The following is a 15,287-nucleotide window of genomic DNA, read 5'->3' as shown; positions in this document are numbered from 1 at the left end:
GTAATTCAAAGTAACGGAAATAGTTTTCCATGCATGGAAAAAATGTGAGTGCAGTGGCCTGATCCAACTCCCATTAAACTTCAGTGGGAGCTGGACTGAGCCCAAGATTGGATCAAATGTGTGAGCTATTCACTCCTGGGATACTCTGTTCCTAGCCCAGTAATAAAATTTGCTCCACCTTGGATAGATCTGAAAATGAACTTTCCTCCCACTACCCTCACCTCATGTTCTTGTCCATCCTTATTGTATCAGCGCTTGAAGGTGTCAGCTCTTTGTGTATGACACCCTCAGGCATTGTTAATGTGTCTAATAGTTCAAAATTACTTCATCTGGCCTTTCTGATAAAGACCACACATTTTAGGGAGTCACAACCCTCCTTGCGGTTTGGCACCACGATTAATTTTGTGGGTGTAAACAACTCTGGGAGCAGAAAAGTTGGCATTGTTAGGGCTGCTATTCATCTGGTGTCCCTGGATATGTCCTATTTCCACCTAAAATGTTGTCTGGATGGAAAAAAAGATGTGTTTTGGCCTTTTGTCCCAGCATTCCAGACCTCTGGCAGCCTGCTTGGAGCCAGCAGTTCCTATTGGACTGGGACCATACAGTGATAGGAGAGAAGTGACCATTAGATTTCTTTCCTCCCCCTTTTTTTTCACAAGACCCGGGTTTCAGTATTCTAGATTTTCTGTGAATTTTATATCCAAAAATTTGATCCCACTAAACTCTAGCTTCAAACTTAATTTCAATGGCACTCACACATAAAAGAACCTCCATAGGGTGGTAGTAAGTGTAAAATAAAAGTAAGGCCAGATTGGCTTGATACAAATCCAAAGGAAGTAAAACAGAAAGCTGCAGCAGAACTGCTTCTTTCCCATGGAAATTAAAAAGTGGTGGATTTTAAGTTGAGCCTTGTTTGATGCACAAAGTGATAGAAAGGGGTGTGGGGCTGGGAGCTAAGCTTAATTCTGAGCTCTGATGATAATCTGCTTTGTAATTCCCCAACAGTTACTTAATTTCTTTGCATGTTAGCCTCCAGCCTCCTTCTGTATAAAATAAGGAGCAGGATACCTCCTTTTTCTGTAAAGATCTTTGAGAAATATGACTGGAAAAAGGTTTAATTGAAGGCATAATTAATTGAGTTCTCTGCTCATTAACTTTGGCAGGCAGACAGCTGTACCCACATTGTGTGGGGACACTCAGCTGGGCACAGAGAGGCTCAGCTGCACCTTGCAGGATTGGAGGGGGTTGCTGGGGGGCTCAGCAGAAGCCTTGGAGGCTCTGTAACACCAAAGAATTATTCTGGCACAATGCTGGAGGAAGGATTGTGCCACACAAGAGAGGTCAGCTCAGGGCTTGTTTATTTATGGCAATTGAAGATCTTGTAGCTAAAGTAAGGCTTAGGGAGGTCAACCTGGTTTCTGCCTGCTCTAATTCTGTCTGCAGTTTCATATGGATAAGATACTCACACAGTACACTATTATATACTGTGGGCTGGTAACTGCCTGCCACATTCCAACCCTGAAGTCGCTGCACTTCAAGGCTGATAGAAATGGCCACCCTTAAGTCATGTAAAACTAAAATATTTTGGGCTTAAAGGCACTATGCAAATATACTGTTACTGCAAGTCAGTGAACATGGGCTCCTAAACGGAGCAGAACAGGATGCAAATCTGTCATCATTTTCCAGCTGGCAACTACTGCCTAAGTTAGAGTGGGAATGAATGAGGCCTCAGTATGCTCTGCTGCAAGGTAAGCTAAGCAATAGCTGATCCCTGAACAGGAGCTTTCAGTTGACATTCATCATGCTAAAAAAGAAGGTGGCAGGGTTGTGAGAAAATTTAAACGAACCTTTTAACACTGCTGAACTTCAGGCCACTTGAATAATTTGGAGGCTCCCATTCTTTGTCCCCAAAATGTCTGTGCCTGCACAGAGCTCAAAGTAGCAGAGCAGCTGCTGCCTTTTGCAATTCAGGAAACAGCCACGTTGAATCCAGACATGCAGCCTTGGTGTAACTTACACTTTATATATGGACCAAAGTTTGTTCCCTATGGACCCTGACAAAGCACAAATGAAGCAAATATTTTTCAGTCATATGAAATCAAACAGTCTCTGCTCACTTGACCCCATCCAGGGAGAAGCCTAGTAGGTTTAAATTACACTGTGGGAGCAATTCCTCATCACCTGTGGCTACAGAAATATAGACAGTATTTTCATCTGCTGACACAGCTACAGAACATCCCAAGGAGACCTTGGGAAATACCTTCCAGTGACTACAGGGCATTTCTCAAGTGTCTGTCACAAGGCTTTTCCAGAATCAGATGCTTATATGGTCATTAACTTTCATTTAGCTTTTGTTTAACTACATTTCAGGTTAAATAGTTTCTAGCAGATACTCTGTGAAGTGAGGTTCACTGAAGGGCAGGCTGTGAAGGAACTATCATAGGACAGACACATGGCAGATGTGAACAAAATATCAGATCCCCTTCTTCTCACAGGCAGACTCTGGCTGTGTTTAATCCGTGGGACACAGAGATGCATCCCATCCCCTTGGTGCAGATGTGTATCCTGGCCATATTCTGACTCCCTGGCACCAACACCCTGTGTGCAAAGGCTTGTGGATGCTGACACTGTCGAGTGGGTAGCCTGTCCCAGCTCCAGGCTTTGGGACTGGGCCACCTCCTGAGCATACCAGCTCTGAAGTCTAAATATAACCAGCTCAAAGATAAGCAAAGGTTACATTTCTGTGCCCAACAGAACACCTGCTAGAAAAGACGAATCATGATCAGCAGTTGTAAATGCCCAAATAAAAATAATAAACCCCCCAGTAGGAAAAAATGATCACAGCACACTCGTATTCCATCCATTATAAAATATCTTGTTTCTTAGCCCTGTTTAAATGACAGTTGAGATATATATATATATTTTTTTTTTTGCATCAGAATTAAAAAATGTATGAACCTACATGATAGCATTTCCTTGAAGATAGAAAGAGAGAAAGGGGGATCAAGCAGGGTCAGGAGCTCTCCCTGTGAGCAGTGATAAAATGCAGCAGCCATAAAAGGAACTACTAAATACTGCCCTGTGACACTCGAATTGGACACCTGCCCTAAGTGTCACAGTTAGCTCTCCATGTCACCCACCCAATGCAAGCTGGCTCTGAAGCTCCCCCCAACTTCCAGTACTGGCAGCTGTTCCAGCTGCACCAGTCTTCAGCAGTGGGACTGAGTGTGTGGTGAGGGTCGGGCCCCTGGTGATTTGGGACGAGAGGGAGACTCTTTTTTTTTTTTTAAATTTTTTTTTTTGGCTGGGAGTGGGGGACGTTGCAGGACCTCACCCAGGCCCTTTTCCCATCACTGCTGTCACATCCTGGCAGCAGTCCTGGGGGCTTCAGAAGGGAGCTGCTCAGGTATGTTTTAGCCAACAGAGATGAGCAGTTTAAAGGTTTGCAGCAGTAACACGCATCCTGGAGAGAAAAAAAAAAAAAAGGTCCAGGCTCTTCCTTGCCCAGAGGCAGTTTTATTCTGAATCATCATCTGTCTTGTGGCTCTTCCTAGAGTGCCATATCCGTGTGTCAGCCCTTCACAAGACTCCCAAAACGTCGAGATTATGCGGGATGGGCAGGATGGGGCATTACCATGCAAGGACAACACCGCCTTTAGAGGAAAAAAATGAAAAGATGTGGGGTAGTCCCACACTGTTGGAGCTAATGGTAACCCAGTCTTGTCCACAGCCTCAAGGAACTGCACAAGCACTTAGCATCATCTTGGCCTGAGCAAACACCTAGACCAGTTTTTTAGAGTGGCAGCTCTTTGCAATTCACTGTGATGATTCTGGCAGGTCTCAGTTTCATTTGCCACAGGCAAATTTGTTTTCTCTTGCTTGGGAACAACAGAGTTAACCAGTAATGACCTGCCAACTTCCACAAATCACAGGGCTGTGTATATAGCACAAACACATTCTGAAGGAATTAAGGCAATGAACATTTTATTATTGCTACGTTTTCTAGGAATCTGCGAATGCCCAGGCAGTACATAACTCTGTTTTTGAAAATTTGTTTTGCTGTACTGCAGGGCACAGCTTTGCTTTTTGATTTCCGGGCTCTTGAACCAGAATAAACTACTTTTATTTAATATTTATTGAATCAGTATTCCTATCTCATTTTCCCTCTTAATTGGCTGCGCACATGTTAAGTTATGGTGACAGGAAATGACAGATGAAAATGACATGCAGTTTTTACATATATTTTTCGTCAATGAAGCTCAAAATATTTTTAAATCATTAGAACCATTTTACAGAAGAAATCCTGAAAGACAGGGCAGGAAATACTTCATCTGACAGGCACGGGGTGGAGCTGGAGCAGCCACTGCAGCTGCTGCTCCTCATGCTGCTGCCCAGTGGCTGTCAAAATACATTTTGATTGATGAGAGAAACTGTAAATTCGTGTAAGAGTGCAACTGTAGTGTTCAGTACTACCTTGCTCCCTTCACAATAACAAAAACTTTAATGAATGTGTGAGATGGGACATATTTTAAAGGAGACAATAGGGAATCATAGTTTTATAAACAGTTTTAAGGAATGGGCAGGATGTATTTATTTTCTGTGGGTATTAGGGATCAAAACAACTCAAATATTAATTTATAGGGATAATTTTGCTTTCATTAACTATCTCATTCACACTTACTGGTATGAGCTAAAATTTCTGGGTGTGGAGACAAGTGTACTGATTGGAGTGTGGCTCAGCAAAGCATTAAAGTACATAGAGCCACACAAATTACAGACAGGCTCTCCAAATCATCCAGTTATTCTCCCTGGCAATTGCTAAGATTGTCCTTTAACAGAGCAGTGCTCCTTTCGTGTTTTGACTGGTCACACTGTAAAACACGCAGGTGTAGGGTTTCCACCATTTTCCCCAAGGACACTATTTTGGGAGGTGAAATGTCCACGTCACATAGGTTTTCCTGCTGCTCAGCCAACACTTCCCATTCCTTAACAGGGCAAGTTCTTGTTCTCTTTGGTGCTCCCCCTCTGTGCCTCTACACCAGACACAGCATTTGGGCTGTGTCACCCGAGCCAGGCTCCCCAGGTGCCTCCTGTGACATCGGGCCTGGGAACACTGTCTGGTTTTCATCATCCTTCTGGTCTTGTACCAGCTATGGCCTCCCTGCCCCGTGCCATGCCCTGTCCAGTGGGGCCTCTTCATCCTTCTCTGGCTGCCCTGGATACAGGGGATGTGCACACCACAGAATCACAGAATCACAGAATCACAGAATCACAGACTGGGTCAGGCTGGAAGGGTCATCTGCTCCCACCTCCCTGCTCGAGCAGGGCCATCCCAGAGCACAGGGCACAGGATTGCATCCAGAGGGTTCTGGAATATCTCCCTAAAGGGAGATTTCACACCCTCTCTGGACATTCTGTTCCAGTGCTTAGTCACTCGTACAGTAAAGAAGTTCTTCCTCATATTCAGGTGGAATTTCCTGTGCATCAGTGTCTGCCTGTTGCCTCTTATCCTATTGCTTGGCATCACCAAGAAGAGCCTGGCTCCATCCTCTTGGCACCACTGTCATTTAAACAAAGCTAAGAAACAAGACATTTTAGTAACAGCTTCAGGTCCTGCAGAAGACTGATGGATGGAGGGCATGAGCATGGTATGATCATTGTATTATAACAGGGGGTTTATTATTATTTGGGCCTTTAAAACTGCTGATAATAATTCTTTTTGTCCTTTCTGCTACCTGTTCTGTTGAGAACCTTCCCTGCTGTGCATTATGCCGTGCCTGGATGGCTCTGGGCTGTTCACAAAGGCGGCCCCTCTGTCATGGAGTGCTGGGGTTTCCCCTGACACCGATTCTGAGAGGAGAGGGCGATGCTCTGCTGTCTGCTCAGGGCACACAGGAAGCCGTGAAAAGTGGAACCTCCCTCCAGCCCGGAGGCCATCGCTGGGGGCTGGAAACTCCATTCTTTGCCAATCCCTTCCGTTCTTTGGCCACAGCAATCCCATGTAGCAGTACAGGCTGGGGACAGAGTGGTTGGAAAGCCAGCTGGAAAGGGACCTGGGAGTTGACCCTTTTGGTCACCAGCCGGCTGAACATGAGCCAGCAGTGTGCCCAGTTGGCCAAGAAGGACAATGGCATCCTGGCCCGGATCAAGAAGAATGTGGCCAGCGGGACCAGGGCAGTGATTGTCCCCCTGTACTCAGTACTAGTAAGGCCACACCTCAAGTCGTGTGTCCCATTCTGGGCCCTTCAGTTCAGGAGGAACTTTTTGATGCTAGAGCTAGTCCAGACGAGGGCGATGAAACTGGTGGAGGGTTTGGAACGCACGCTTTACCAGGGGTAGCTGAGGGAACTGGGGGTGTTTAGCCTGGAGTAAAGGAGGCTCAGGGGACACCTTTTGGCTCTTTACAACTCCCTGACAGGAGGGTGCAGCCAGGCGGGGGTCGGGCTCTTCCCCCAGACAACAGCGACAGGACGAGAGCACAGAGTCTGAAAAAGGCTTAGGCTGGACATCAGTAAAAACTTCTTTACAGAAGAACAAATGGGCCGCCCAGGAGCCGGTGGCGTCGCCATCCCTGCAGGTGTTTAAGGACAGAGTGGACATGGCACTCAGTGCCCTGGTCTAACATGGTGGCCACACATCGGCCCGGTATCTCAGACCTCTTTCCGCACCGATCTCACCAACCCGTTCCCGGGGGGGGGGCAAGGGGAACAACCGCGGCTCGGGCCCCGCTCCGCTGCAGGCGCGGCTGCGCGGCGGCGGCGCCGCCTCTCCCGGAGCAGCGGCCCGGGGCGGGCCGGGCCCGCCGCGCGTCCTTCCGGCGCCGGGCGCGCAGCCGCGGCCGCGCGTCCCGCATTGGCGGCGGCGGCCTCGTGCGATGGTGACGCCGTAGGGCCGGAGGAGGCGGCGGCCGGGCCGGGCGGGCGGCGGCGGCGGCGGCGGAGGCAGCGGCGGCCGCGGGACGGGGGCGGCGGTGGCAGCACCTCCGCCGGCCGTTGCCAGGTGAGCGAGCGCCGGGGAGCCGCGGCCCCGCTCGGCTCCGCGGGGTGTGCGCGGCCCGGCCGCCGCCCGCGGGGCCGGGGATCCCCGCCCGGGCTGTGCGGCCGCTGTGCGGGGCGGCGGGAGGGGAGGGAGCGCGGCGGGGCCGGCCGGGGCTGGCGGGGCCGGCGGCGGAGCCGGGGTGCCGGGGCCGGGAGGCGGCGGAGGCGCTGCCCGGGCCGGGCCGGGCCGGGTTAGGGCCTGCGGGCGGCGGCCGGGGCGGCGAGCGGAGCCTGCGGGCAGCGGGTTCCGTCTGGGGCACGGCGGCATCGCCCAGTGCAGCAGGAGGCTTTAGGCCAGCGGAGCGCTCTAAGTGGGTCAAGAGCACCGTAAGTGGGTCTTGTTTATTGCCTTCCGTGCACTTGTTGCTTGTCAGGGCAGGGAAATCTGCTGCTGCGCCTGAAATCTTCTTACGGAGGCAATATAAATAATAATTCTTCTGCTTGCACAGTACGAGAACCTTTTTTTTTGCCAGCAGAGTGTTTTTAAGTGCATACGTCTATAAACACTGCAGTTACCAACAGTAGATAACGTAATATAAATACTTGATATTAGGGTAACCACAGTTTGGATATTCTCAAGTGGCATCAGAAGAAACTTTAAAAAAAACTTTTTGCTGTTGTTGTTTTTTTTTTCTCGAGAGAGTCAGGTATTCATCTCTTGTTTGCTTGCGATGAACAACAAAGACATTGAAACATATGGTAATCGCCTGGAAGACAAAGAAGAGATGACAGCTGCTGTTCTTTGCTGGGGTTTTCAAGCACTGTTAGTTTCTTTTTGTGTTTGTCTTAGCCTTACAAGTCAGTTGATTTTGTGGCTTCAGTGGGTGTGTGGGCATTTGTTTTGAGAAAACCATTAATATTAAATTATAACTTCCTTTTTGTCATACGGGCTTTGTCGCTTTGTTTATGTAAACTATCATGCACTTGTCACACAGCAGAAAAGCTTTTAGATGTTACCCCTCGTTTAAAGAAACTTTGTGTTCTTCCTGCAGCATTGAAGTTTTTTCAGGCAGCTGAATTGTCTTATGTATCTTTAAAAATTGATTGAATTTTATGAAACTGGCTAGGCCCTCTGGGCAAACCCTTCTTGGCATAATCTGGTTTCAAGAGTTGATGTCTTAGAGTGTAATTTAAACTCTTGTTTTTTACTCCCTTGCTGTAGTCAGTGTCAGGGAGTATTGAATTTCTGGCTCCATATTCTAGCTCTGGTCTTCACAGGCCTGTTCTGGAAGAGAAGAGCTGCACAGCACTCTCAGAATTGTTGTAAAAGTCCTCAGATTTCAGAGGCCTTTTTGTAGTATTTCAGTGTGGAGGTGCTTGTTTGCTGCAGAACCTTATTGAGACTACTTCAGATTTGTAGTAGCTGCTGTAACAGAGGAAAATATGTTTGTGCTCAACAGAAGTAGGCGTTGTGTCATGGAGTTATGGGTGCAGCACAATCATGAAACATGGCCAGTTCTCCTTGTTATCTTTGGCTATGACCTAGCCTTGTTTATGGGAGAAAGGAAGTTTGTGTTTTGAGTTAGTTTTTTTCTTTTCCTGTAGGGTTGCCAGCCAGTTGCAGTTAAGAAGATTTCATGCTGTGGTTTTTGCATTATAGGGATAACTTATTGTTAATGTGTGAGCCTTCATCTGTTTTATGACACTTAAACCTATATGAAAGCTATAAGTGTGTGTTAAGTAGGCAACTTAAAAGGTTGTTGTTGTGTTGGAAGTGTAAGATCAGTTGATAAAATACAGAAATTATTCCCTTGTCTGAGCTGACAGCTAAATATGGGTGTGAATAAGGTTGTTGGCAGCTTTGCTGTGAAAGCCATGGAGGATAGTTGCTAATGTGGAAAACTGAATCAGAATAAGTAATGGAGGAGCTAAAAGCTGCGTCCCAACCCAGCCCAGGTTTTAAAAATGATGCTCTCTGAGCGTAAATCAGATATGAAAACATAATGTGGTGTGAAGGACAAGAGTGTATTTTTGGTGTACTTCTTCAAGCAAAACCTTTCATGATGAAATTTCTCCAACGGGTTCTTATGTATTGTATGTATGTTCTCAAATATAGATTTAAAATGCCATGGGTATAGGAGCTTAAATTGTCTTAAAGAGACAAGAGAGCCAGACCTGTGAGGCTTTCCATCACCCCCTTACCCCAGTCTTTGACCTAATGGAGTGGGATTGGTTGGAGTTGGTGCTTTTGAGCTGGTGACATTGCTACAAGTTTGGCAAGTGGCTAGTGACCAGTGGTTTTGGCAATGTGGGTGAGATTCAAACTGGAAGCCTGACTCCTGGACGCAGGATTAGAAGGCTGGGCTTTGGAAAGCTTGTTCTTGCTCTGGGCAAGGGTTTCTGTAGATCTGTGATGAAGGAAAATTAATGGGAATTGGCGGGGCATGTAATGCCAGTGATTTTAATGCTTGGATCTCTGCTGTTGTCTCATGTCTTCAGTTGCGTGTTCAAGGAGCTGTGTCAAGCATTCATGTATGAAAGATACTCAATATTAGGCACTAAAAATTTTGCAAGTTTTACAGTTTGGGATTGCATAACCATATTGTCCAAGACACTGTGCAAAGCAACAAGGCTTGCTTTCGCCAGTGGACATGATATTTGTGCATGATGAAAATCTTGGTAAGGAAACTTCAGGAGGTCGTTGGATTATTATTACATCAGCAATTCAAATCCTTGAACAGAAGTAGTTCTGAAATGGAAATAGCCGTTTGGAGTATTTATGATTTGAAAGTGTCTGTCTGAGTCATTCAGAGAATTTTCTGACAGACGGCATTGGTAGATTTTGAAAAGACGTTGCACAAGATAATGATGGTGATTATGAAAACGTATTTGGGACAGTGTTTAAGGGGAGGACTATTATTTTAAACTATTGTTTTCTGATAGAACTTGTTTTAAATGCCTTGTCTTTTTACAAGTATTTCAGCTGGTTGTGCTTAACATGATGACTGTCTGCTTCTGCTTTTTAAAGCAGAAACTTGTCTGTTTGTCAAGACAAGTGTAACACAGAAACTGGTTTTCAAAACTTAAGATTATGGAAACAAATAAGATGCTAGTTCTGATTCTTCAGGAAACTGATTTCCGAAGACATTATTAACGTTCATTTATTTATTTGAATATGTTCCTACCACTGGAACATTTGACTTTTGAAGTAGGATGTTGCAGGTCAGTGTGTAAGCTAATAAGAAGCAGGAGGTGAGTTGTTTTCACATAGTTCCTGTTGCAGAACTTCGAAGAGAACAACCTCCTGCCTTTTGTGTTGTGGAGTGAGGGATGCAGACTTTTACTATCAAGTAACTGTAAAACTGAACTTACCCAGTGATTTCATATATTTTCTGGAAAGTTTATCCCAATGGTTAAATTAGTCCAATTTGATGATGAACCTCAAGGTTCCCTTTCAGGACAGGGTTGACAGACTTTGTGTTTCCAGAGGGCTGCTCACCACATGGAGATGGGGCAGCTGGTGTGGTGATAAGCAGGCAGCCTCTCCCAGGAAAGGAGGTGCCACACAGCTTATGGTTGCTACTTGATGTGAGAAATAGCAAGGAACTTGAAATGAGTTGGCAAAATTAAGGTGCTTAGAAATATGAAAAGCAAATATTTTATGTCTAAATAGCATTTTGCTTTCTGATTTAACGTGATTACTCACGTATTCTGGAGTTGCATGTCTCTGCTGCTCTGTTGGTGGAGGAGAGGGTCTCTTTTTCTGACCAGGCAGGATTCTTTGGGCTTCTGTGAACTGCATGTGTGTCAGTGATTTTGGGACATCTCAGAGCTGTCCTGTGGTTAAATTGACTGCAGAAAGGGGTCTTCAGGCATATGGGTGGATGTAAATTTCACAGGACACATAATTGTTAGTGTGGAAAAATGTTCTGCATGGTTCAGATGGATTTCAATAGCTGTGAAAATGCAATGGAGTTTGCTGGGATGTGCCAGCTGCTGTAGCACTGTGAACAGGACTAATTAAGCCCTTGTGAGAACAGAAAATAGTCAGGCACTATTTACAGGAGGAAAGTGTTGGAACAGGCAGAGCTGTAATCATTGGCTCTGAGGTACCTTTAGGCAGCAGTAGGCAAGAGAGGAGACAATTTACTTGCAGAATGGGCTGAAAGTCATATCTGAATATTCCAAGTGGGTATTTCAGTGCTCTGCCAGCACATTTAAGTGCATTGCAAACATGCTACGGGAAAGGCTACTTGTTTTTTTTTTTCCCTTGTTTTATTCTCTTCTTCCAGCTGGTATTTTATCTCAAAATGCTAAACGTTCGTGTTTCTCACTTAATGATGAAAAGCAAAGGTACACCAGATAGATCTAGATGTCATTATGCTACAATGTTGCCTGCATTTGAATAGATCCTGTAAGAGTCTAGCTCGCTGCCAAAGAGGTTTGTTGTTGTGGAATGGTTGTTTTTCTAAGAGTATCTGTGATCATCTGCATGTATTCAGAGATAAGGTGTCACTAGACTGCTTTATCACAAGTACACCAAAGCCATTTCTCATATCTGTTCATCCAGTTTTCCTTTTTCTCAACCAAATCAAATGCTCTTTTTCTCCAACATGTAGGTTCCATCTGCTTAGAGGGTTGCAGAGGCTGCCATTGTTTGTGTAAAGCCAAGGTCAATTGTGCTGTTCTGTTTGGGTGTAGAGGATGGCAATTTATGTGCTGTGGAATTTTTTTAGATCACTGGATGTGTTAAGCAGTTCTACAACGTCTAGATAAGGGTCATTTTGCTGGTAGGAGCCTTTAGTGGCCTTTTTTGTGTTTTAGTGACAACATTCTGGCGAGGTTCCTGTTTTAGCTCCTTACTGATGAATGTTTTTTACTTGTCAAGTTTGATTTTTCTCAAAATGTTGTCATAAGTGTGTGTTAGTAAATTGGATGTTTATGGATATTTGAGTAACAGGCTGTTCCTGGAGGGAATGAGCCTTGGGCCTTCCTGCTGTATGAAGTATTCACGTAATTCTGCAGACTTCATTAAAGACACTTACTTTTACTCCTTTGATTTCTTTTTCAAACTATTTGGTAGGTGATACTAGATTTTGGGAAATGTAACCATGATAAGGACTTCAAGATCACATATATCTGTACATTGTTGCTGGTTTTTGTAAAATGCAGAGCTTGTGATGGAAATTAGATAGTTGAATAGAAGCAGTAAAAGCTGTCTTTTGAAAGCAAATCCAACTGGCTACTTGAATTAAATCTGAATACTAAAATTCCTTTAGCTGGTGGTAAAATTCTGTAAGTTAATCTTTAACTCTTGCTTGTACTAGAAACATATCTATGTCCCCCAGACAGCTGTGGGAGCTGTTTGAAAAAGCCATGCAGTGCAAAGAGAAGTATAGCTGAGCCTGGCTACATCCCAGTCCTGAGAGTCCTGGCAGGCTTGTAGCTGCAGGGAAAGGGATTTCAGCATTTGGAACAAGGAACAAGGAAGTGGCTGGCTAGTAGGACTTGGGATGAAGAGTCACATGCATTTCAGCATCTCTCAGCTGACAGCTTAGGTATGGTTTCGTCATGAAGAATTCTGCTTTTCCTGGTGGACTGCTCCTGAGACTGAGCAGTTGCCTGGTCTAAACTGAAGGATTCACTTTTTCTGTTTTCTTCCCTAAAGAAGAAAAGTAAAACACATAAATTAAATTTATGTGTTGGTCTCCATGGCTGGTGGAAATCGTGGGCATGTAGACATATACTAAAGCTGCAGAGGTAAGTTAGTGGTGGTGCAATCTGGTACTTTCAGACCTTTTGAGATGATACAGCCAATTTGCTCCTGAAGAGCAATGTGCTTTGCAAATTGTGTTAGTTTAAGAATTATTTGTGTGTCTGTGTATTTCCCAGAATGGCATATGGCATTGCAAGGCTGGTCACAGCAATGTTCTGCTGTTCTCAATATTAATCTTTTAGGCAAATAGTTTTTTGTTTTAATGGAACATGATTGTAGAAATAGAAGTAAGAGTCTATTCATAATTTTTATTAAAGTAACTGTGTGACAAAGTGCCAACTATTGGCTTTCTGCCTGCTGTACCTTCAGTGGGGAACAAAATGGATTATTTTCTGAGGTGAGTGTTCTGAGAGTTGAGAAAAGCATAACAAAGTCAACAAAAGCTTTACTTAGTGGTTTTCTGACCCTTATGTATTCCAAGCTAGAAGGAGGATGCTGAAAAAGGCTTGTGTCATGGTTATCTTAATGTCTGTGGTTAAGTGCAACTGCTCTTTGACTTCCTGCTCTGTGACGTTTTAATAATTGGCAACCATGTGAAATCTGCAGCATTACAAAATTAGTTCAATAATAGATGTTTTATAAAAATCCTTTCCTTTTCACGAGCTTCACTAATGCAGGGAAGGAAGTTGCTAGGTAGCTTAGACTTGATTTGTAAGGTATTTGTCAAGGGGCAATTTTCAAATGCATTTTTGATATAGAAGAGGAAATTTAAATATACATTTGATATTATTTAAATACAAATATATACCAATTATTTGTTCTCTTTTTAGATCATCCCCCAGAAACACAGAGTATAATTTGCTGCAGCCTCCTTTCTCTCTGTTAGGGTTTTTTGTAAGTGTTTATTCTGGCATTCTTATATCAACCAGGACTGTAAAGAAAGAAGGTCAGTAATAAAATGTTAAAACTTTCTGGGTTACAAAAGAAATCTTTGATTCAGTGGGAAGTGGCTTGTTGCTAAAGTATCTGAGGAGGTGTCTATTGGTTTTAGTTACTTTGTCTGTAAAACTCTTCTAATTTAGCTTTGAACCTATGCTCTAGAGTTTAAGGGTAGGATGTATTCTGCCATGAAGGCAAACTCAATTTTAAGTTCAGCTTATCCTTGATGGACAGCAAGAGAAGCTGACCAAGTTTCAGAGCCCTGGCATAGATGTTTGTGTCCCAAGCACCCAAGCAGCACATGATGCTGTTGAAAATGCCAGTTGTGTCAACTGACTTGGAAGGACTCCAGGGTAGGGGTCAGTGAGGGCAAAGGGAGGTGATGTACAAGACTGTCTGAGATAATACTCCACGATCTCAAATGCTCGGATAAGGTCAGGATTGATGTAGCAGTACAGCTCTGCAGGACTGTGAGTAACCGGGGCACACGTTGGGTTGGGAGCAGCAGAGTCTTAAAATGCTGTTGGAAAAGTGGTACAAGATGCTCTCAAAGCACATTAGTTTTTCATTCCTTCGTGCAAGCCCTTTCCAGCTGACTTTTTCTGGATTGGTTAACTGGATCAAACGGCCCCTTGTTACACATCACAGTAGTCATTGTGAGAAGCAAAGCATGATCGCAGAACCCATGACTGTTTTCCTCTGAAAAGTCATGTCTTGGCTCTGCTTCAATAGTTCATTATTATACAAGTGCCTGAGGGCTTATCTGCCTGCAAGACTCACATGAGTCTTTTCTGTAGGCTAAGGCCATCCTCGAAAAGGCACAATTCCACATTCCTGTTCTTTTAGCAGTAGGTGTGATGTGTCCAGTAGTTCTTGTACTACCACCTAAAATCACATTACATTTTGATTGACTGTCACATGTAGACATTAAAACTTCCTGAAAGCTCAGTGCTTCCTTCTTGAAGATCTTGTTTTGAGGTAACACTTTCTCATTTCAAGCTGAAGGGACTCATGAATTGGACAGTAATGGAAGTAATGTCTTTGTAATAAATGAACAGTTCATAAGCAAGTTATTTGTTACACCATTCAGAGTCACAGGTAACAGTGGTGGTATTTGGGGTTGACCAAAGCATAGTCGCATAATTCCTGCCATAGAATGACATTTAGTCATGCTAATGATGGAGCAATTGAGAATTACTGGCACTTAAAATTAATTACTCTGCAAACATAAAAAGGAAAGGCAGGGAATATACTCATTGCTGCTGCTTGCATCTGAGACTGCTTCTTCAGAGGACGTGACAGGTAATACACCAGTACCAATATATTGTGCTGCTTATGGTGATCCAGTTGCTAAGCAAACGTGCAGGATGTGTATGTTAAAACTGCTTCTCTTCAGGGATTGCCCAACAGTCTTTATTCACCTTTGAACTTCTGATTGGTTTGTACTGAAATCTTGGGTCGTCTGGTTAGTTGTCTAGAGAATTGATTATATTAGGAAGCAAGTGGTCTGCTAGTGAAAACCAGTTCTGCTTTCTGTTGGAATTGTTGAATAAGGAAGCCTGGGGAGGTTTTATACTGTTGGATGTAAGGCTTTCTATAGAATTGTTACCAGCACTCACTGTACATAATATAGTGTGTGTAATGTTGGAGCCAGA

General features: G+C 44.3%; 1 protein-coding gene across 2 annotated transcripts in view; it reads left to right on the top strand.

Moving 5' to 3' along the window:
- Positions 1-6,842: 6,842 nt before the first annotated feature.
- The window catches only part of ADIPOR2 (adiponectin receptor 2), a 44,574-nt gene continuing 36,129 nt past the window's right edge, over positions 6,843-15,287 (top strand). Inside the window, exon 1 of one of the 2 annotated variants that reach the window (XM_014870009.2) lies at positions 6,843-6,999. The gene's annotated coding sequence lies outside the window, so the exon portion shown is untranslated. Of the gene's footprint in view, positions 7,000-7,342; positions 7,365-15,287 lie in introns of those variants that run through there. The other variant, XM_014870020.2, reaches the window with a different exon arrangement.

This window comes from Sturnus vulgaris, chromosome 5, assembly GCF_052056855.1.
Source record: "Sturnus vulgaris isolate bStuVul1 chromosome 5, bStuVul1.hap1, whole genome shotgun sequence".
NCBI classification, from domain to species: domain Eukaryota; kingdom Metazoa; phylum Chordata; class Aves; order Passeriformes; family Sturnidae; genus Sturnus; species Sturnus vulgaris.
Note: the sequence above shows the minus strand (reverse complement) of the source record. Positions and strands in the feature narration are given on the sequence as shown.